Here is a 22,821-nt window from a genome sequence, read left to right on the forward strand (position 1 = left end):
CTTTTTCCTCTCTCATATTTTGGGGATGCTGTCAGCTTTGTAACTGCTCTGCTGCCCACAAAACACCCGGGATACTTTTTGGTAGACTGGCCATGTGGCTGGAAAGAGGAGAATGATCACTTCTCTGTCACTGCGTTGGTGTTTATAGGAAGGATATCGTTCCGAGCTACAGGCCTTGTGATACTAAAATGTTTCTAAGATTCTCTGGTTTGTTCAGTGTGTAAGGTCCTCTTTTTCTTACAGAACAGGGATAAGAATATTTTTCATTTCTCAAAGCTACAGTCCCCTTTATACTCCAGTTTATGTCCAGCTAATTATAATTGTGTTGACCAAAAGCATTCCTTGGGAAGGAAATGTCTTGACTTCTCCTATTCTCTATGCATAAAATCCTTTTGTTTAAGGGGCAGGATCCCCTTTCCACCAGTCTTTACTCAGGCACGAGTCAGCTGTTGCATGAAGTCAGCAGGAGCCTTTTCAGCAACTTCAAACAGCTGCTGGATCAGTTGCTGCCTGTGTGTGCTTGCTGAATAGCAGGGAGCAGGAAGCCTTTTGCTGCCTGTGCTGGCTGGAGCCTGACAAAGCAAACTGACTTTTGCAATGTACTTCCCTCTCTGCCTTGAATAGTCTTTTCATGGAAAGCTGCATTGGGCACTTCCTGTTCAGGGTGTACTAGGTACATTTTACTGAGTCTGTCTCAATAGCAAAGACGTTCTGCTGCAGCTGAATTCGAAGCCACACAAGACAGAGCAAGCTGGGTGGGAGATGGGTGTGAGGGATGCAGTCAGGTGTGGGTGCAGAGGGATGTGACAATGCTGTCTCCAAAGCCCTGTGAGGAACAGAGTGCCCAGACATCATTCCCCTTCCTGCAGTTTGCTGACTCCTTTGTCAGATGTGTTGTGCAAACAGCACTTCAGAGAAAATCCGTGCTTGTGATTAGATGTTTCTGACATCCCTAGCCTGTCATCGTTAAAGGTTGCAACCTACCTTTTAAATGAAGTGTTTTTTCATCAGTTTTAAATATTCGGCAATGACTAAATACTTAGGGATGACTTTTTATTCTTACAAAAACTCCATCTTTGTATTTCCTATGAATACATTAATGCATTTGGAACTATAGGGATCCTGTGCCAGGAGATCTCTATCACCATGTGCTGCTGAGCTACAGAGCTAAGTTGAACATTGTCATGTACATAAATTGCTTTCACAAGCAAAATATAGCAGGTATGACAAACTATGGCTTGAAGAACACAGCCTGATAAAGCAGAGACAAACCTGTTAGAATAAGAGGCAGGATCTCCCAAAGCACATAGCACTTTGACTGCATGTCTTGAAGCTATTGCAGTGTAAGTAGAGTAAACATTTGTCCAATACATAAAACGGGCATTTCTGTGTTCACTTGGGAAGGGGTTTCCATAGGAACCATGGGGAAATGAAGGGAAAATGCTTACCTGAAACCCAGTTGTGTAATTTTAGCACTGCAAGACTTTAGTGAGGCACAGGGTGCAGATCACTGGAACTGGCCAGACCCTTTGAAGGAGGATAAGGCATCCTTGCCACTCCTGCAGCATGGGAAGGCACATAGGGCCAGCACTACGGACTCTAATGTGGCTGGCCTGTGCAGCCCATGGCGGGAGATGGAGCCACAGCAATGCACACCCAGACATCCAGAGGCACCCACAAACCTGGAGCATTCAGCACGACCTCCCAGAGGCCTGATTTACAGAGCAGTGCTTGGATGATAGGAGCATGGAGCACCTCCTGAAAATTTGCTGTGCTTGGGTATGCCAAATTCAGGGGTGGTCAATCCAAGTGCATAATCCCAAGTAGGCTTGGCTGCTTCATCTTTGTGCTTTTTGTTCCTCTTCTCAGAAAGGCAACTGCAGCTGCTCCTCATCACTTGCCTCTGCTTTCCTTTGACAGCCAAAGGGGAAAGGCTCATCCCTCACTCTCATGGCTTTGTCATCAACAAGCAAGTCTTTGTCTCACTTAGCTTTAGGGCCCAAGAGTAGGCTGCCAGTTTTTACTGATAGAACATGATAACCCAATGTGGGGAAGACACGTTGATGTGTGTGATTTTAATGGAGCACATGAAGTTCATAAGGCGTGGTCCACAATCAGATACCATTACATCCCAAACCTACTTAGACCTGCACTGCTTCTGACATTGGAGTCACAGGGATATTTTTCTCAGCGAGCACTCTGGACTAGAAAATGGCAAAAAGCAATTCCTTGCCATTTATAAACTGAAAAATACATTTGGCATTACAGTTTCTATTAAAATTAGCTCTTTGCTGCTGCAAAGTGCTGTCATTAAGGTTAAGATGGTCCGGCAGCTTCCAGTGGCTTTCAAGACAGGGCAATGTACTGCATCTAAAGGCAATAGCAGCATGATGGTGAGCTGAGGGAAGGGAAAATTTGATGTATTCAAAGGCTTCAGAAAGGGATGAAGACCTTGTGGAATGCATGCAATAGTTGATACAGAGACATATTTGTAAGGTACAGGTAATCTCTCCCTCATAAATAGAAATTCAGAATCGCTTGAAGTTAGTTTGAGAAGCTGTTTGGAGGAGCTATGCTGGAAACTATACTTATTGACCCTGGTAGCCCTAAAAGTTGTGGGTAGACCTTTCATTTAATCTCGCTACTGCTGGTGACATTGCAGGACCTTGGCTTGTTTACTTGCCCTTATACTTCCTCACTCTGCCTTCATAAAAATCTCTGTGGGAAAGGAGATTACATGGGTGTGGGAAAATTTGGACTGGACACTGAGTCTGCAGGAACTTCTAGCCTGATGATTACCAAATGTAGTCATGCTATCAAAGTGACTGCTTCAGCTCTTCTGCCCTGCTTGTATGTCTCAGCATTAATGTTTATGCATAGGTAGCAAGGCACGCTTTCTTGCATCGTATGCTTTACTCCTGAAGGAGCTGTATGACTAATCCTTTATGCATGCCTAGATTTGGGGCTTATTATGTGATGATGTGCTGCCATTCAGCAAGACCTGGACAGGCTGGAGAGCTGGGCAGAGAGGAACCTAAGGAGGTTCAGTAAGGGCAAGTTTAGGGTCCTACACCTGGGGAGGAATAACCCCATGCACCAGTACAGGTTAGGGGTCAACCTGCTAGAGAGCAGCTTGGCAGTGAAGGACCTGGGAGTTGTGATAGACAATGGGTTGTCTGGCCATGAGCTAGAAATGTCCCCTTCTGACCAAGAAGACCAATGGTATCCTGAGGTGCATTAAGACGAGTGTGTCCAGCAGGTTGAGGGAGGTTATCTTCCCCTCTACTCTGCCCTGGTGAGGCCACATCTGAGTACTGTGTCCAGTTCTGGGCCCCCCAGTTCAAGAGGGACAGGGAACTACTGGAGAGAGTCCAGCAGAGGGCTACTAAGACTATTAGGGGACTGGAACATCTCTCCTACAGGGAGAGGCTGAGAGACCTGGGGCTTTTTAGCCTGGAGAAGAGAAGACTGAGAGGGGACTTTACGAACACTTATAAACATCTAAAGGGTAGGTGTCAAGAGGATGGGGCCAGGCTCTTTTCAGTGGTGCCCAGTGACAGGACAAGGGGCAATGGGCACAAACTTGAGCACAGGAAGTTCTGCCTCAACATGAGGAAAAATTTCTTTCCATTAAGGGTGACAGAGCACAGGAACAGGCTGCCCAGGGAGGTTGTGGAGTCTCCTTACCTGGGGATATTCAAAACCCGCTTGGATGCAGTCCTGTGCAACCTGCTCTAAGCAAACCTTTTTTAACAGGGGGGTTGGACTAGATGATCTCCAGAGGTCCCTTCGAACCCCTACAATTCTGTGATTCTGTGATTAGACAATTCTGCCCAGCATGTAGTCTGATGCATAAGTATTTTGTTTGGGATCCCGGGTAGTAGAGATCTCTCAAGGGAAAAGGTATTTAAAAGCACTTGTCTGCACTGGGTGATGACTGTTTCAGGAAATTTAGCATATCTGAAATTTCCTACCAGATATGCAAAGCAGCACCTTTTCCCACAGTATTCTGGAACAGCTTTTGAGATTGGAAAAAATGGATTTTGCATGTAATATATTTTTGAATATTATATATAACCTGCATTGATATACACACATTAGGCTCCAGCACACATCTATAGCAGTAGCAGCCTTTGGTTAACACAAAGAGTAACAAGAAGGATGCATCACTCAGAAAGAAAAAGAGGAAACAGAAAGTATTCTAATTAAATGGCACAGAGTTGGAATATATTCATACCAAAAATATTGTTTAAGAAATTGAAGTCTAGCTATTGTAATGCTAATGGAGTGGAAACTAATCATCTTCTTATGTCTTACCTGCCAGAGTGGAAGCAGGATAAAAGGGAATTTGAAGAGCAAGTAGCCAAGGATACCAAGGGCAATAATAAATTATTTGATGTATATCAGAAATACGATGTTTGCAAGACAGTCAGTGTCTGTACTAGACCATTAGGTTGTGAAATGGTCAGTCACATTGCAGGGATGCTAAATGATATTTTTGCCTTGGCCTTAAAGACAAAATTTCTTGGAAAATAAGTATTCTCAGTTTATTTTCTCTTACAGCTACAGCTAGTAAGCATGAACTATAAAGGCAAAGGTCTCAAAACCCTCAAGATATTACACAGTAAGAAATTACTAAAATAGGACTATTAAGGCAGAAGTTATACATACCAAAAAGAGGTAGCTGGATGTAGCCCACCTGTCACTGTAGCAGTACCAGGTGTTGGAAAAGATCAGAATTGTACAATCTGAGCAGGCAAGACAGAAGAAATGTTGTGATCTTCACTTTCCATCTGGGGAACTGAAGCAGAGAGAGAGAGAAAGCTGCTTGCCCTTGAGGGAAGTTAGCAGCAGGCAGGAGATGTAGGAGGGAGGACTCCTGGGCCCCTTGCACAGCCCTATCTCTGTGAGGACTTTGGGTCTGCCTTGTCCCCTGCATGAACAGCCCTGCCACCACCTCCCTGTGCTGTGAGCTTGGGTGGCAGACCTTCTCCCCGCTGAAATTCCACCTGCTGCTTCCCCAGAACTAAAAAAACACTTCCAAAAATACCCTTTTCCTTTCTCTCCTGCTTACCAGAGTACTCTAATGGGTCCCACAAATCCTGACAAATCAGTTTTGAGGCTTTTAAATGTGGAAATACCACTGGATAGGTTTTTTGAATGCTTGACCAATTCTAATATAAACCAAGTCTTGGGAGTTTCTGGACGTTTAAGGCTGCAGAATCACTTGGGGCAATTAAATTATTAGAGGAAAGAGACCCCTCTACTTGTTAACATTTTCATACTTTACAGCCTCATAAATCATACATCTGCATATAACCTCTTGTCACATCAAGCCATTAATAAGAGTGTGGTCTTTTCCATCTCAAAATACAATGGTGATGAACAGTGCACATGCTTGTTAAAAAGGATGTCCAGCATTGAACAGTGTGCATTGCGTTTTGTACCAGGAGGAAGGGAACTGAAAACACTAAAGGCAGAATTAGAAAGTGTCTAGAAGTGCGTGTAAAAGCCAGGAAAGAAGAGGCTGGTCCTTTGGAGGAGGTAACACACCATGGGGGAAAGGAGAAGGAGCACTGATGTTTACTCAGGATTTCAGAAGGCTTTGATCAGGGCTATTAGAGGAGTAGAGGTGAGGTGCAGAGGTCTTGTCATAGATTAAAAAATGGTTAAAAGGTAGGAAACAAAGAGCAGACAAGACCAGCCAAGTTGCACCACAGAAAGCTGTTGGTGATGAGGTGCCCTAAGGAGAAGCACTAAGGTAGGTGTGTCTCAGCATGTTTAGTAATGACCCAAAAAGGGGGAGCAACTAGTTAGGTGGCAAATTTCCTCATGGTACAAAATTATTTAGATAAGTGAGGCCTAGAGAGTATTATGAGAAACATCAGAAAGCCCCTAGCAAAACTTATTACTGGGAATGAAATTCAATTTAGGGAAGTGCATTGCAAATTGACAGAGCACAATGAAAGGAACAATTGAAGCGACCTGAAAATACTGATGGGTTCTGAGTTAGTCACAACCACTGTTTCTGCCCAGGGAGAGAAGGTAAAAGAAAATAATTTTCACTGTAGACAGTCCATTTTGCAGAAACAGGCAGAAAAAAATGACTGATCTGTGTCAGAAGTGACAGGAACAGAATAATAAACAATCTGAAAATTCAGACACAAAATCCATAGGCTCATCTTCACCTTGAAGTATTCACTGGTGTCTGGTCGCTTCATCTTGCTGAAACCATCAGAAAGAAGGGTGCAGGTAAGGAAGGTGGCAAACATGACAGACACAGGAGGAAGGGGAATTGCCTTCTGCAAGAAATATTGGGGGCTGTAAGACAACTTCCTCTTCTCCCTGTAATAGAGATACGGTAAAAAAAAAAAAAAAAAAAAAAAAAGTATGGAATAAAACCATAGACATCAAAAGCACCAGAAAGACGTGCTCAAGCAGTCTCTTGGGTTGACTTTGCCTGGCCAGAAGGGCTCAGCCCTGCATCTCCATCTTGTCTGATATGGGGAAATTGGCCATGACTGCTGCCCAGGGTGCCTTAACACCCATGTCCCACAACAAGACTGAGCTCACCTTTGTAGGGCCTCAGTGCAGCGCTCACCAGCCAAGGACTTGTCTGCAGGACCACAGCTGCTATTCTCCTGCCCTTCAGGCGTCAGCACCCCTGCTGCTTTGCCCTGCCTTTCCAGAGGGCCTGCATGACTCAAGAAACAATTCAGCCAAGTAGCTGTTTCTCCACAGTGAGCTGGGATTCACTTAGAAAAGGCTAGTTTCATCTTACTGACATACAGACACCATTTGGAGTCCCTCTTCGAAAAATCCTTTGCCTCTGCTTGACCTGGATGGACTGGATCATTAAAATTGCACACTCTGGGCACTGGAGTCATTCATTGCTTCCTGTTGTCCGGGCTTTTCATAGTCCTGAACAAGATGAGTAAGCAATTTTCTCCTTGTTGATACCTTTGTACACCTTCTTGTTAAATAGCCCACTCAGAGCTGTGTTGTTGCTGATGTGGCTTCCTTATTCCATTCACAGTGGACAGCAGAAGCAGTCTGACAGGCATGGATAGTGTGAGATGGTTGCAGGGTTCCTCAAGGAGCTCCCTTGGGCCTCACTGGTGGTGATGGGAGTCCAAGCAGCTTCAGTTCATGTAAAGCAGGAAAGATGGCTCCTCACTTCCCCTGTGATTTGAACCAAGGCCACTCTGGCTCAGCTTACAGAACAGGCACATCACTGAGTTCCCTCCTCCATGGTAACCACAGGTGTATTCCATTCCAATGAAGTATGTGGTCTCAGCTGGGTATCGCTTTTCAGAGCTACATAAAAGTCTTGAGGTAAGGATTTCCGCTGTTTTATATATTTTTAGCGTTAAATAATCCTAATCAAGTTCAATTCACTTGTTAAGTGTACTCAAAATATTTCAAGTTTATTATTAAGATCCCTAGGCAGTGGACATGACAATGAAGGTGTTTTATGGACACCATTCTGCATAGACGTCATACAAAATGAACGGGTGAATGGTGTTCTGCTTTCCTCCTTCTCTCATCAGTCCATGAAGAGCTGAATCCTCTATGGGGATGCAATGGATTGATACAGGATTTATGTGGATATGTTGTCTTGGCAATGTCAGTGCAGAGGAGACTGCAGGCTGCAGCCTGGGGGCTTGTCTTCATGATGTGGTATGACTGCAGTCTGCACTCAGTGCACTGTCATCCTGGGTATCCACAGCTCTTGTCTCTGCTTATTTTCTTCTGCCTGTTTTCCTTTTACTATTTCTCCCAGCCCAAACTTTGATAACTGTATGAAATGGGTGGTTGTCCAGGAAGATCTGTCTGTGGGAAGGCTTGTAATAGCAAGCAGACAATCAGGTGGCAGGTCTGTTGCACATCATTTTGTGGCACAAGGTGTGATGCTCGCTGCATGAAGGTTTGTTGGCAGGGTTCGTAGCTGGCAGCTTACATTGATTCTAACGATAAAAGTTTCTTTTGGTGAAAAACAAAAACAGAAGCAGGGCAAGAGAAAGTGAAAACAAATTCAGCTAAATACTGAAAAATGTATCAGGAAAGACTTTCTCGATGAGACATCTGTTTTCAAAACTGGTGGATGTATCACTGCGGTGGGATCCAACACTATTCAAGAACAAATGTCCAGCACAGGAGTGCTGTGGCACAGAGTAGCCATGCCTTACTTGGGAAGCTAGGGCCATGGTCTGTGTCAGGAATGTGGCATGCTCTGCAGGTCCTCCTCTGGTGCTCTTCTAAGTGATCTGATCCCAATTAATTCCCTGCACCCAGATCTGACCTTGACCCTGGCAGAAGACTAGAGATGTGGGACCGATTCTGAAGACTGCCTTTTCTGGCCTGACAAACTGATTATTTGAAAAGGCAGCCTCAGCTTGTAGTTCTTTTATGCTTCTGTCAAGCATCAGGTATTTGTATTTCTGTTGTAAAACTTGGATCATTGCTGTTTATATTCTGATTTTGCTTTCTAGAGGGTCTGGTCATCTGTACTGTTCTCAGTGTTATCCAAGTATGCTTTAGAATTAAATTTGGCTTCTCCTAAAGGAACACAGGAATTGGGAGAAGTTTTTGCATTGTCCTGGGTTATACAAGGCGAATTCTCAGCACTTTTTACATTTAGCAGGTTCTGAGTTCTGATTCTCGTGCAAGAAAGTAGTAACCATCACAGGTACTAAATGCTTCTGTGATTGAAGACAAAGAACTACCAGTGGGTAGCAGGATTCATCTCTACCCTCACTGCTGAATATATGAGACAAACATAAAAATCTTCGGAATTGTATATCCTAACCTATCAAAAATATAAAAAAATCAATACTAAAATAATACATTCTGGGCAAAGTTCCCCTAAAAGAGTAGGACAGCAGTTTCTGTTTTTAAATGGATTGTCTGTTTTTATTTTTTTCTGTAGTGCAGGAAACAGCTGTGTTTTGCTGTAAGAAGGAAAACCCAACCAAGTAAAACAGGAGAGAAAAGAAGCTCATCTTTACATTAAACACATTCCAGAGGTTCTTCACTACCACTTAACTGCACTGAAATTTCTCATCATTGCGGCTGCTGATGCAAGAGCCATGACCTCATTCTGGCTCAGAATGTTTTCTGAGAGGAGACATGAAGAGAGATGACACTCACCTGGACATCTTGCCCCAAATGGCCAAGTGTGTGGCCTCTGGAGTGTAAAATCAGACATGAAGTCTACTTCAGCCCCAGCTTTTCACTTTGACACTGATACTCTTAGTCTGTTAGATGTGTAGAGGGGACCGTAACAGTGTCCCACCTGCAAAAATCAGACAGAAGATCAGTAGATTCATGAAAAGGGTGTAAATCCCAAGACAGATACCATCTCCCACAGATTGTCTTTAGTACAGATTTCCTAGGAAATTGAGTTTTGCCACTGTCCCAGACCTGTACTCCTGATAGGGTGAACTTCATGGGCTGAAGAAACACCCCCCTGCTCTGCTATGAGCCTATTGCTTTCTGCCTGTGGCATTAGGGTTTGATCTGCTCTGGATGACACATCCTCCTCACTTATGCTGCTGACCATGGCCCTGGCCTCCCAATGGGAATTTGTCTCTTTAATGCAATACCCAAAATTTCTTTCAAAGTTGTAGATGTTGGGTGAGCACAAGCTTGTCCCACACAGCCAACTTGAAGCTATCAGTACTAACCTGTCTGACCACTGCACCTGGTCAGCCTCTCTGTCTGTCCCCCTCAACATTTAATGCAAGATTAAGGAGCAGAGTGCTTGTAACAGGCTCTGTTCATCTCCCTCTCTTCCTTTACTACTGTCATTTGAGCTGGCTGCTTCTCCCTTGCTTATAGTCTGGCTACGTCCTGCCTTTTCCACCCATGCTAAACTCCTGGGGTCTACTCACAGCCTCTGTAATGAGGTGTGGACTTCTGACTGGAGCTCTGAGAAGGATTGCCCTTGGCAGCCCATCAGCAAGACATGCATCAATGACATTAGATGGTCAGTATTAGTCCAACTTCTTTGAGATAAAGTGGCAGCAACTCATAAAAATCCTGAAGGATCTGGCAGGTTCCTCTGCAGAAACAGTGTCTGTCCTCTGCTATGGTAATATTGGTTACTTTACTGGGAAATGCCTCACTGTCTCAGACACCTAGGACTCAGATTTGAGAGCTCACTGAAGGCAATGAATTTGCTTTTTGTTAGCCTCAGTGAGCCCTTAGCCATGTTTCCACTATGAAAACCTGTATAATGCTTGGCACTTTGTAATATGGGCTCACTGCAACTCCATTGCTTTCCAGACATCCAACCTAGACTATTCTTAGGATGAGCCTGCTTTTTCTTTTGAGAGAAGGAGTTAAGGGAATCTTAGTAGGTAAGGCGTTGCTTAATGATTACCTAGATTGCTGTATAGTCCAGAGGATCGAATTAATAGATGTTGCTTAATGTTTCTGTTAGCCATTGTACAAATGGGTTGAAGCAAGAAGTCCTGTGCCCCCCTACAATAGACAGTACCCAATAAGAATTATGAACCTGTCTTAAGAACCGGATGAAACCGACTCTGAAGTTTGGGCAAGAGCCGAGGAGCAACTGAGTCTGCGCAAGGACAAGGGGTTACCAGCAGTGACGAAGAGGAGCCATCAGCCTTCATCTTTACAACCACCAATGACCACCACAAGGAGGCACTGCGCAAGCGCAGATGGGAGAAGTTTATGGAAATGACTTCTTGGGACTAACTTTAATAAGAAGCGGGGACAGGTCATACATATGTATAGGCGTATTGGGAAACCTTATGTATTATGTAATGCTTAACTGTATAAATCTAAGAGAAGTTGCCACGTTGGGGCACGCACGACTTTGGTGGGGCTACCCCCTGTGCTGCCCAGTGCTGAATAAACATACCTACTTTACAATCTCACAGATTGTGGAGCCTGTTTTCCGCACATCACTTTAAAGCCCATCATGATGCTTGTCTGAGCTGTGCCCTTAGCTCCATTGTTGATCTTCACATCAGTGGCTGACCACCTGTGGATGTGAGCTGCATCCATGCGTCATGCTGAAGCCCTTTGTCCGTGGAAAACAGCATTTTGCTTGAGACTGGACCTTGCTCTCTCTCAATATCCCTGCACTTTCCTTGAGGCCTTTAATTTGGGCCCAGTTCTCCATGGCAACATCACATAGAAATCCCAGGATTGTAGGTAAAAATAAAAAGGATGGAAGAAAGTGAAGGATAAAGAACGAATGTGTTTTGATATTGCTCAATAATCAGGTGATGATACAACATCCATCAGTGGTGCCCCCTTCTCCTCGCTGGTTGCAGTTTTCAGGTGGTTGGCTCTGTTCAATCGGGGAATTGCAGGTGCAGGTGAGAGCAGAGAGGGCAGATCTCTTCCTTTCAGTATGCAGTATTAGCTGCACCTCCTGCAGTGTGGCAGGATTGGCTATGGCTTGCATAGATTTCTGTATGTGGGCTTTCACACATAGGGCTGTGAGTTTTGGCCATGTAGCTGTAGCATCGTACTGTGTCTGTGTCCAGACATCATAGGAAAAGCAAATGCCCAAGATGTGAATTTGCCACGGCTTACCTTCTGGTTTGGCCCTACCTCACAGTGTACGTTTCAGTTCAGCAGCTCAGTTCCTTATCCTCTCTTGCCACTTTCTCTGGACTAATTAAATGCAGGCAGCCCTTTTGGTGGTGCTACAGAAAGCACAGCAATGAGCTGTACTGTGAAAGAGTAGGCCAGAACTGGTTGCAGCATAGCAAAACACTAACTTTACAGCAGAAGACATTTTAGTTAGAAAGTATTAAAATCAAAAGGTTATCGTAGTACTGGCAGACAATTATAATGCTGATCTCTGGTCTGGGTGGCATGGTTTTGATCACAGTAGGCAGAAAAAAAGGCTTTCAGTACCACCAGCAAATGCCTTGATTCTCCCAGAACTGCAGCACTGAAGATATGGGAGTCAGCTATCACTAAGGAAAATCCCCTGATTGCTGAGTCACTGCCTCACTATCATGTTAAATAACTAATGACAAAATATGAGGCATATAAGCTAGGAATTTCTTTATCAGTTTGTACACAGGCTGCTAATCAAGTGGATGAGGTGCTTTTGTTATTTAATGTTCGAGGGTGAGTGCCTTGTAAGTGAAGCTGTGCTCTCACTGGGAAAAAAGTAAAGGAACTGCTGAGAGAATGATAAATGCCATGTAGGAAGTCAGCTTCTTAGCTGATTGAGGGTTATTTGTGCTTCTCTTTTCACTTCCTGCCTGCAGTGCCATTTTGAGTTGCAGAGTTCAAGTGCAGATAAACACTGTTTTGGAAGCTTAAGAAGGGGAGTCGTTTGTCCTCAGCTGAAGGCCTTAGGGCTTTCTCTTGCTCCAAATGAATTACACTAGAAATACCTGGTAGGTTGTTTCTCATTTGATATTTAACAACCCTGTGTGGAGGGTGTGCTCTGGCATGGCAGGGGCCCAGTTGGTTGAAATACCAGCTCAGAAGGAGGATTCCCTGCTCACCCCAGGTGACAGAGGTCACAGCTCCACTCCCAGGAGGTACCTGGCACTGTGTTACAGGACATATACAACACATAACTGCATAGAAACCTCACACTTTTCTTGCTTGCAAAACAAGGTGTGTTAAAAGCAAAGCAAACCAAACCAAAACTGGTTAACATACACAAATTTGTTCAGTTTTCATTTTGATCCCGGGACTTGGTTCACTTTGGGAGCTGTATTCCCCTTGTAGGAACACCAGTATCACTGGAAGAAAGACCCTGAGTAGCCTGATGGGCTCCTTATTCACCATCTCTTCCCTTGGAATGAGTGAAAGTGGTGGACAGAGGACCCACACCTGGTGATAGGCACCTTCAGGAAGGATTTGACTACTGAGAAAGAAGGAGGGGAAGGTATGACATGGGTGTTTAGATCTGGGTTTGAAGGTTAAAAGGGAAATGCATATGGAGGAAGGGCAAGTAAACGTATCTCCTTAGGAGCATACACACAAGGCCTAAACATGCTAGGCATGTGTGAGCCTGAATGGTACTCCCTAAAAAACAGCACCAGTCAAGATGAACACCTTTTGTTGTCAGGTGTTGAGGCAGGGCTGGTCACAAGCGAATGACAGATGCTGGTAACCCCTCTCCCCTCCCAGAAGGGGAAGGGAGAGAGAAATATGTACAAATAGACACAATAAATAAAAGCCAATACTGCCCCGCCATGACGTCACCACTGACGCTGCAGGGCAGGCACCGGCAGGACTCAGCAGCAGATGGGGACTGGATGTAGGAACTGGATTCAGGAATGCACAGATTGGGATTGAAGACAGAAGAAGTGATGGGGTCCTCCTTGGATGTCAGCCCTTAAAGAAGAGATCTTGACCCTTGAGATTTATACTGAATGTGATGTATAAGGAATAGAATACTTAGTTGGTCAGATTTGGTTCACCTGTCTGGTTTGTTCCCCACAGGTGTGACCTTTAACTTACTTAGACACCTTTCACTCATGGCACTTCAACATGGCACACAAGATTTAGCAGTGACCTTGGTTGCTATAGGAGCAAGTATAAGCAAGAACCTTTCTGCATACTATTCCTTGGTATTAACTATAAACATCAAGTGCTATCACTACTAGAAGCAGTCACTGTCTGGAAAAACATGCTGTTGATTTCAGAAAATGCAGTTACTTAGAAGAGACTTAAATGAAAGGTAAAATCACTGAACAGACACACCTTGATCCTGACTGGTACGACTGGCCTTCAGCAATTCCACGGCCCTGAAACCAATGGGTGTATGTAGTGTACTAGGTGGAGGAGGATCAGGTTAGGGAATATGTAAACAGACTGGAAATACACAAGTCCATTGGCCCTGATGAGATGCACCGACAGATGCTGAGGGAGCTAGATGGTGTCATGTGAGGTCACTGTTTATTATCTCTGGAAGGCCATGGTGACTGGAGGAGGTTCCTAAGGACTAGAAGAAAGCTAGTGTCACTCCTGTCTTCAAGGGCAAGAAGGAAGATCAGTGAACTACAGGCCAATCAGCCTCACATTTATTGCTGGGAAGATGAAGGAGCATTTAATCCTGGAAACCATTACCAAACACGTGAGGAACAAGAAAGTGATGGGGAATGATCAGCATGGATTTACAAAGGTGAAATCATACCTAACCCACTTCATAGTCTTCTGTGATTAAAAAGGAAACCATTAATGAGAGGAAAGCAGTGGATGTTGTTTCTATTGAGTTTGACAAGGCTTTCTGCACTGTCTCCCATAATATCTTCATTGAGAAATGGGTAAGTGGTCAGCGAGGTGGACTGAAAACTGGCAGAGCTGCCAGGCTTAGAGGATTGTAATCAGTGGCTCAAAGTCCGGCTACAGGCTATACACTAGTGGCTGACCCCACAGACTGAAGCTGAGGCCAATATGGTTTAACATGTTCATTAAGGACCTGGAGAATGGTACTGAGAATGGTACAGAGCACGCTGTCTGCAAGAAGTAGGGAGGGTGGTTGGAACATCAGAAACTGGGAGGAGTGGCTGGTACATCAGGGGGCTGTGCCACCATTCAGAGGGACCTCAACAGACTGGAGAAATTAGCTGACAGGAGCATCATACAGCTCAAGAGGAAGATGCAAGTCTTGCACCTGGGAAGAAATAACCACATGCACTAGGACTGACAGGGAGTTGGCTGACTGGAAAGTGGCTTGGCAAAGAAGTGTCTAAGAGTCCTGGTGGACATCACATATCAGACAACAATGTACCCTTGCAGGAAAGGTGACTAGCAACATCCTGGGCTCCACTGTCTGTCAGCGGATCATGGGAGGTGATTGTTCCTCTCAACTCACCTCTGGTGAGACAGATCTGGAGTGCTGTGTCCATTGTCTGGCTACCCAATAGAAGGAAGACATGGACATACTGGACTGAGTCCTCTGAGGAGCCACAAAAATGACTGAAGTGCTTGAACACCCAACATACAGAGAGGCTGTCAGAGCTGGGATGTTTAGCCTGGAGAAGAGAAGGTTCAGGAGGATCTTGTGAATGTGTATGCAAGACCTGATGCAGGGAGTAAAGAAAACAAAGATGGCATCTTCAGGTCCAGTCACTACCTGTTTTGGGCAATATCCAAAATGTAAGCCCTTACTGGCGTAGTTGGGATTGGGGTTGGATACAAGCTCTACGCTGGTGTCCACTGCAAGGGTGAGAGCCTCAAACCCTTAATAAATTCCTCCATCTTTGCTTGGAGTCTCTGAAGTCAAGGAGGGTATGTGAAGAATCTCATCAATGAATGTGGGGGGAAGCATGTGAGAAGGTGGTGTGACTCTTTTATGACTTCACTACATACGTATTGCCTGCACAGATCTTGCAATGAGAGGTAATTGGAGCACTTGATCTGGGGATGTTGATGTAGAAGAACTATTTTGACAGGTCTTCTGAGGGAAAGGAATCCTGCTTGACTAAATTTCATTTGCAATAGCTGGGCAGTTTAGCATGTGTGGAGATGACATGAGCTGATATTTGTCTCTGAAAAAGTGTCAAGTAGATTTGCCTTTTGAAGTTTGCTTGAACAGTCAAAGAATGATGGAGGGGAGGCGGGGTTATGCTGGTCAGATAAAATAATGCCCAGGATCCAGCTGGTTTCAGTAAGGCCAGGATTTTCACGCCAGTGTTGTCATTGCCACATGTGCCGGTGCCAGTCTAGAAGAGGGGTCTGGTCTGCAGAGGCTCTGCTAAGACCTGCTGCACCTCTGGCCAGTGTGACTGTGGCAGCAGCAGCATATCTCTCTCCCTGCCTGAGGCTGGTGAACTGCCAGGAACTGTGTATGGAGGCATGTATTACCTGGGGAACAGCACGCCAGTGCAGGCTCCACCGGATATTACAGCCCTCAGAGTAAATGGTCAGAAAGGGAAGGCTGGCAGTGACATAAATGAAATTATGGCCTTGCAGAGGCTGAGCCAGCACTGTACACACCAAGTGGGCAAGTGCTGGTGTGCACCCAGTACTGTGCTACCCTCTTTCACCACACTGCAAGTCCGGAATGGAAACCTCTCACCTGTTTCCTACAGACACTGAAATGTATTTCTCCAAATTCTCCACTTTCTTGGTGACAGTCTTAGCAAACAAGGAATGTAGCTTACATCTGTTTTTGCTTAAAATCTGCAAAAGGGCATTAGGCAGTTATGACTGTACAAGATACTAAATACTCCTTCAGTCTCAACTTCCTTCTGTCAAACTTACCCTGCTGTGAATCTGAATCCAGGACTCAAATTTAGGCTGAAAAATATCCCTTATACATTCTCTCACCCTCCACCTTGGAGATGTAGATCTTCTTTCTGAAACCTTCTGGAATGTCTTTGGCCATTACATGGCACAGGGTAGAACTTGGCCACTCACCAGCTGCATCATGATTACTGCCTTGAGTGGGACCAGCTGCTAAGTGGCCTTCGGGCTCAATAGCTCTGGATTCCCCATGTCCCTCGCTTGCAGAATAGTATCTGCAGTAAGTTGTGTGGCTTGGGTCAGTCTGGCTTTTCAACAGAGATAGAACTGGACTTGGAAAGCAAAGTGGTACTCAACACATCTAAACACATCCCTGCTCTGTCACACTGGTATCAGCCTGCATGTGAGTAGTGCCATTCCAGGTTGCCACTGCCACTAAAAACTGACAGCAGAGCTTTCAAGGCTGTACAGTTTTCAGATACTTTCACTAATTTCCTTTCAGTTTCAAGTGGCATTTGGCCACACCAGCTTCCTTTGGTGCTGGTGGAAGAACTGTAGGTGGTTGAAGACCTGTCTTTCTCTTCATCAGTCTTCTAAACAGAATGTCACTGCCACTGGAGGACAACGGTATCTCCTCCTGCACTCAGCTGCTCCAGGCAGCCCTGTTGAGGTCAGCAGGATGGCCTGTGTGATCAGCAGAGAAGAGCAGGAGGGGGTCTGACAGTGCCTTCAGAGCAAGGCCTGTCTGAAAATGCTCGCACTGTCTACAATACTGTCCATCTGCAGCCAGGTCCATTCTGGAGTAGCCAACCTCCCCTCTCCCTGATAGCACCAGAAGGTTGCTACAATACAAGTCCTCTCTGTATTCCTTCCAGAAAACGTCTCCCTTTCTCAGCAGCCTTTTACCCATTTGGAAGCTTTGAAAGTCCTCTTCTGGAGGTTTGGGGTTTTTTGTGTAACACTAGGAGCCAGAGACCCTTGTAAAAATTTGAGGCTGAGCTGCATTTTTAACTTGATTATTAGAACGAGATACTTTCTGTAGCTGAGCATTAGGCACAAGGTCATTGCATGAGAAAATGATTCTTTTGTTTCTTAGCAAAGGTATGCTGTTAACCTCAGATAAAATATTAAAGAGAAAGGTGTATCAATTCTATATTTGGAAAGGTATACGAATAATGTAGTTGCTTGTTCTTCCCCACACCCTGCTCGTAAGTGTCTTCATTTTTAAAAAGGACTGTAAAAGGTGATTAGGTGAGGAATTTTCTCAGTAATACTGTGTTGAAGCAATTTCCCATTTTGCCCCTTCTTTGGTTTATAACTGATTCAGTTATAGAATGTAACTTCAATTACCTGAATGCAAAATTTATTTCAAATTCTCGTGACTCAGATAAACATGAGCCTGCTAAGTCTGCAAACACTACAAGACAAAGCTGATATAGTCTTGGAACTGCAGTGAAAAGCGTTTGGATTTTTATTTTATTTTAGGATTTGTTTGTGTTTTTCCTCAGCAGCCTGCAAGCTCCAGTTAGCCAGGGTCTGGATAATCAAGGTTTTCAAGTATACAGTGATTGGAAGACTCTGTACAGCCACCCCATGCAGTAGCAGCTCCACAGAAATCTTCCACTGTGTTTAAAGGGTAACTGTCTTACATATAATATTTTAAAGAAATTAAAATGATTGTTTCTGAGCCTTCTGCTAAAGTCACCTGCATAAGCAAAAAGTGAAAGCAGTTTTGTACCTGGAAAACCAATACACTGTCTGCCTTGTCCCATGCAGATATGTTTTGTGCTGCAGGCCAAAACATTACAGCATCAGGAAGTGGCAAAACTTCCTCTGCCCTGCTCCGTCTAAGAAAGCCCTTCCCAAAGGATGCATTCTAAGAGCAGAGGATGAGATGGCAGGCCTTTCCAATATTTCTGAGACCATCGAAAACATACATCAGATCTTTCTGTTTTCACTGATGCTTACTTCATGAAGCTAGTGAGACAGATACATAAGATCCTCTAGAGAGGCTTTGCATGAATATGTAGGAGTATCAAAGCAGAAATATCAAAGCTTTTTACCAGTCAGGGTGCTGTAAAAAACCTGGCAGACCCCCGCTCAGCAGCACTGCCTTTAAATGGCAGGTGTGCTGCATGCAAGTGGTGTTACCCTCGTCAGAGACATGCCCAGGTAAGCACAGTTGCTACTTGATTTATGCTCTTATTGTCCATAAGGCTATTATTGCCTCTATGGCTTAAAAGCAGTCCTTGCTTTGAAAACTGTGGATGGGAGTGTTATGTTGCTTTCATTTCTAATTCTGGTGCTCTTTCATTCTCACTTTAATGTTTCAACCTTGTCCTAGTGTAACATTTCTCCCAGAGGGGTGGCTAGATTATTCTTACTGTCTGAAGAGTCATTTGGCTGCTAGGAAACATAAACAAATATCGCTTCAGAATGCTGCATACGTTGTACTTTGGTTTCAAAGTAGAGCATTAATGTTGGTCTTTCATTTGTGCTGAAGAAATCTGAGTAATTGCTTCTGAGTATGCGATCTTAGTTTACATTTGAGACACTCTGTTGGTTGCATCTCACTACAATGCAGTACAATCAGATATAGACACGAACATCCTGCATTTGATAACAAATGCATTTAGATTAAGCTTTCTCATGTCATATTAACCTCCTCTCCTCTCCTCTCCTCTCCTCTCCTCTCCTCTCCTCTCCTCTCCTCTCCTCTCCTCTCCTCTCCTCTCCTCTCCTCTCCTCTCCTCTCCTCTCCTCTCCTCTCCTCTCCTCTCCTCTCCTCTCCTCTCCTCTCCTCTCCTCTCCTCTCCTCTCCTCTCCTCTCCTCTCCTCTCCTCTCCTCTCCTCTCCGTCAAGAAATGAGTACCATTATAGTCCTTAAACCCACCAATCACACCTTCCTGTGTTTATGTCAAGGTTTATGCCACAATCCTATGAAATGCAGTGGTTTGAGGGACATGAAGTCTCTCATTTTAGGTAGACTGTAATTAATACATATCATAAAGTCAAATCCTATCCAGTTTTCTCATAATACCTGTGGCTTTCTAGGTAGCCTTTCAGACTCCGTAATGCTCCAGCTTTTACCAAGTGTGTTATGAGTCTAAAGCGATTGTGCTTGTTGAGCTTATGTCCAAAATACCTTATGGCCATTTAGTGCAGCAAGCATGTGCCATATTCTGCTAAACACAAGACAATGTGAAGCTGGGAAAGCAAACAGCAAACTGCTTCACTCCAATCACAGGGCAGAGAAAAGTAGTTATTTACTACCTTTTGTATGAGCGATGGTTTTAAGCACTTTGAAACATATACGGTTATCTTCCTACTGTGTGAGGAATATCCAAAAATGCTTACAGAAGCAAACCATGCTCTTCCCTGTATGAGACAGGGATATACTCCTGTGGTTGTACTTCTTCAGGTTAGCAAGGCCACTGGAAGCACATGAAACACTCCATTACTTCCATGATGAAATTTTTATTCCACCAAGAAGGAATGAAAGGAGGGGTCTGGAATTTGCCATGGCAGAGCTTAAACTACAGGTGAGCAGTGGGCAGCCAGCAAGGCACCTACTCCAGTGTCAAGCCTTTGACTGTGGTACATAAATTCAGGCCTCTTTTATTGCAACTGGAAATTGCCCTCAGCAAAGGTACAGTGGTACCATGTGTTTCACAGATGAGATAGAGTGAATGGCAACCTGTAGTGGATCTGGATGCTGGGGTCTATTTAAAAACCACAGAGACCAGAGCTTTTATCTTTCTTGATATCTCACACACTTGTTACTTTCTCTCCTGGCACTAGATTTGTGAGGTCTCAACTTCCCTCCCTGCAGCAAGGTTGCTACTGGCCCAGGGTGCTTGGGCAGAAAGTCATGTTGGTTTGTGCTGTGCCACTGCTTGCAATTACCCAACTTGGGCATCAGCATCGAAGGTCCCTGGTCACCTCCCTGCATTTGTCTCCAACTGTCTCCCTGATCTCCAGGATTCTCCACCACTTTCAGGATCTTTCCTCCAGTCAGGATCTTTACCTTCCTCCTTTCCCAGCCCCCATCTTATTTCAAAGACCATCTCTTTTTGGAAGCATTTCTTTTTTTGTGACAGCTCTCCTTTCTGGAGACCATAGCACCTGTTTTCCCGATTCAAACTGTCTACCTGTAGGAGCACAATGTACAAAAAACCTCCTAGCTGGTCATGTCTGATATCTCTCTATTCATCAGACAACTATCAAATTTACAATGAGTCTGTCCTGGTGGTGGCTAGCAACTCTCAGGCTTCTGCCCGAGCATTCAAAAAAACAATTATTTGACACCTGTAACACCATTCTACCGGCTGTTCATATCTCACTGCAGCACAGTACCTCTCTGACACAACCACTGCACCAACAGCACCTTGAGGAGCTTGGTTTTGCTACATATGTGAAAAATCTCTGTGGACCTCTGCCACTACGAGCGAGTAGCCTGCAATTAGGCTCCAGCACCATCCAGACATCTCTTTAGGCACCACCACCTCACTGCAGGGCTTCTTGATGCCAAATGCAGCCTGCCTTGCCCCTTGCCAACTCCATGGCAATCTTGATGAGACAAATTAGCTAATGCTGGGAAGAGCAGTGTAGCACAGCAAGTGCCACAGTAGCACAATGCCACATGGTCCCACACCGTTTTGGTAGGTTTATGCTTTCTGTCATGAGACAGCCTATGAAACAAGGTGATGCATTTCATTTTCTTGCACCACTACCACTTGTCATTACGTTATACCCTGGAGAGAGCTGGGGATGAGCAGTGAAGACAGCAACAGTAGTTAAGAAGCTCAGAAGTTCCTTGGGGCTGAACCAAAGCCAAGCGCCCTTGCGTGTTGTAGCACTAGAGGACTGGATGGGCCCTGACTTAGATCACCCTGTGCAATCAGGTTAGGATCAAATCTATTTACATGTATACTGACAAAAGTGAGGATGTAAATTTATGCATAACCTGTTCTCAAGGACCCTGCATCAACTCCTAATAAGAACTTCTTTTCTAGTGTCTAATAAAAGTTTTCCTGCTGAAAGATTAAACCTCTGACTTCTTGTTCTACCCACCATGGTTAAGAACATCTTTTTCTCTTTCTCTTTGCAAGACTCTTACGTTTTCACGTGATTTGTAGGGCCTTTCTGTTACACTATCTGCAGGGGGTGGCCAGCCCTCCATTCACGCTGTAGAAGATATGAGTCACAGTGAAATTCTGAAAACTTTACTTGTATGAGGATTTTTGTTTTATATGCTTTTTCTGTGTAATTATTTCTTTAGAAAACTATGCAAGATACTCATTGCAGTATTTTAACAGAACTTACATTTTGGATAAATGTTAATATTAAACTTGCATTGTCATTGTTCTCCAAGGCAATAGGTCTGTGCAATTCCTTTCAGGTTGTTCAATACCTCTATGAGAATTGCCAAATATAGCTTAGAATGAGCTGCTACAGCACAATAATTCCCCATAAAGACTCTGTCATTCCAGACAAAGGGCTTGGGTTTTCTGTAGGAGGAAAATGGTTTGCAGCCAGCTCTCCATTCTGTTTCCTCCTGTAGTTGTTCTTTGTGCACATGAAGTACAGCTTTGTCTAACAGAGTCTGAAGCTGAGATTAACTACCTCCTGTTTAGGACAAATAATAGTGATTCATGTTATTGCCCATCACCAAAGAGTTGCAACTTTACTTTTCTCAGCATCAACTTCTGCATGGAGACACCTCCAAAGAGTGCTTTCTTCAGATTTAGGTTAACCCACTTCTCAGCAACATCTCCTTAAGGACCACAAAAAAGGTAAAGAAAACATCTGTTCAATTGTGAGTATTCTTCTGCATTGCAGATGCTGAGGTTTGTCCCTGTGCCATTCCTTCTTACAAATCTCAGTTCAAATTTTCAGTTGGCCTGAGAATAATTAATGGAAAAGTAAGTATTTTTCTTTCTATTTCAGAAATCAGTCAATGAAGTGACACGTGAGCTCAGACACCAGTTTTCCATGATCCCTGGAAACTGTTAATAAGTACCCAATTGCTGTTTTGGAAGCAACTAGGAAAGAACAAGGTACATCTGGTAGTTAACCAAAGCAGTCAATTACTGTAATAACATAACAGCAATGTGGCTGTTCAGTACTGTAACAACTCTGATTCTGCTTTAAGAATTCTTGTTATTGCATAGATTATGTTGTCCTTTGCCATGGTAAGTAGCACCTGATTCATCAGTTGGCTGCATTAATTTCTAGGAAACTGACTAAAGGGAAGGTGTTACTCTGCATTAGCAGTTCAAATATATTGTCACTGCAGACCATGATGGAGAACCCAAACGCAATGGAGGTGTCATCTAGTAACTAATTGCTCATGTGTTTGGTAATCGTCTCAATATTTGTTATTATTTTGAATGTGTGGCTCTTCCAGGCCTTCAAAGAGGATGTGCAATTTGCCTCCATTTGATTTGGACAGACTGAGAAAAGATAATTTGGGAAGCAGTGAAATCAGCACCTGCCAGCAAAGGGTCATTTGCCTCGCATTGATCTTCTCTTTGAAGGTTATGTGAGAACAAGGGGGTGCTGCGGTGGATGGAGGAATGTCTGCCTTCAAGACAGAGGCAAGTGCATGGCAGTGACATG

Source organism: Leptosomus discolor, chromosome Z (assembly GCF_034619465.1).
Source record: "Leptosomus discolor isolate bLepDis1 chromosome Z, bLepDis1.hap2, whole genome shotgun sequence".
In the NCBI taxonomy this organism is placed as follows: Eukaryota; Metazoa; Chordata; class Aves; order Leptosomiformes; family Leptosomidae; genus Leptosomus; species Leptosomus discolor.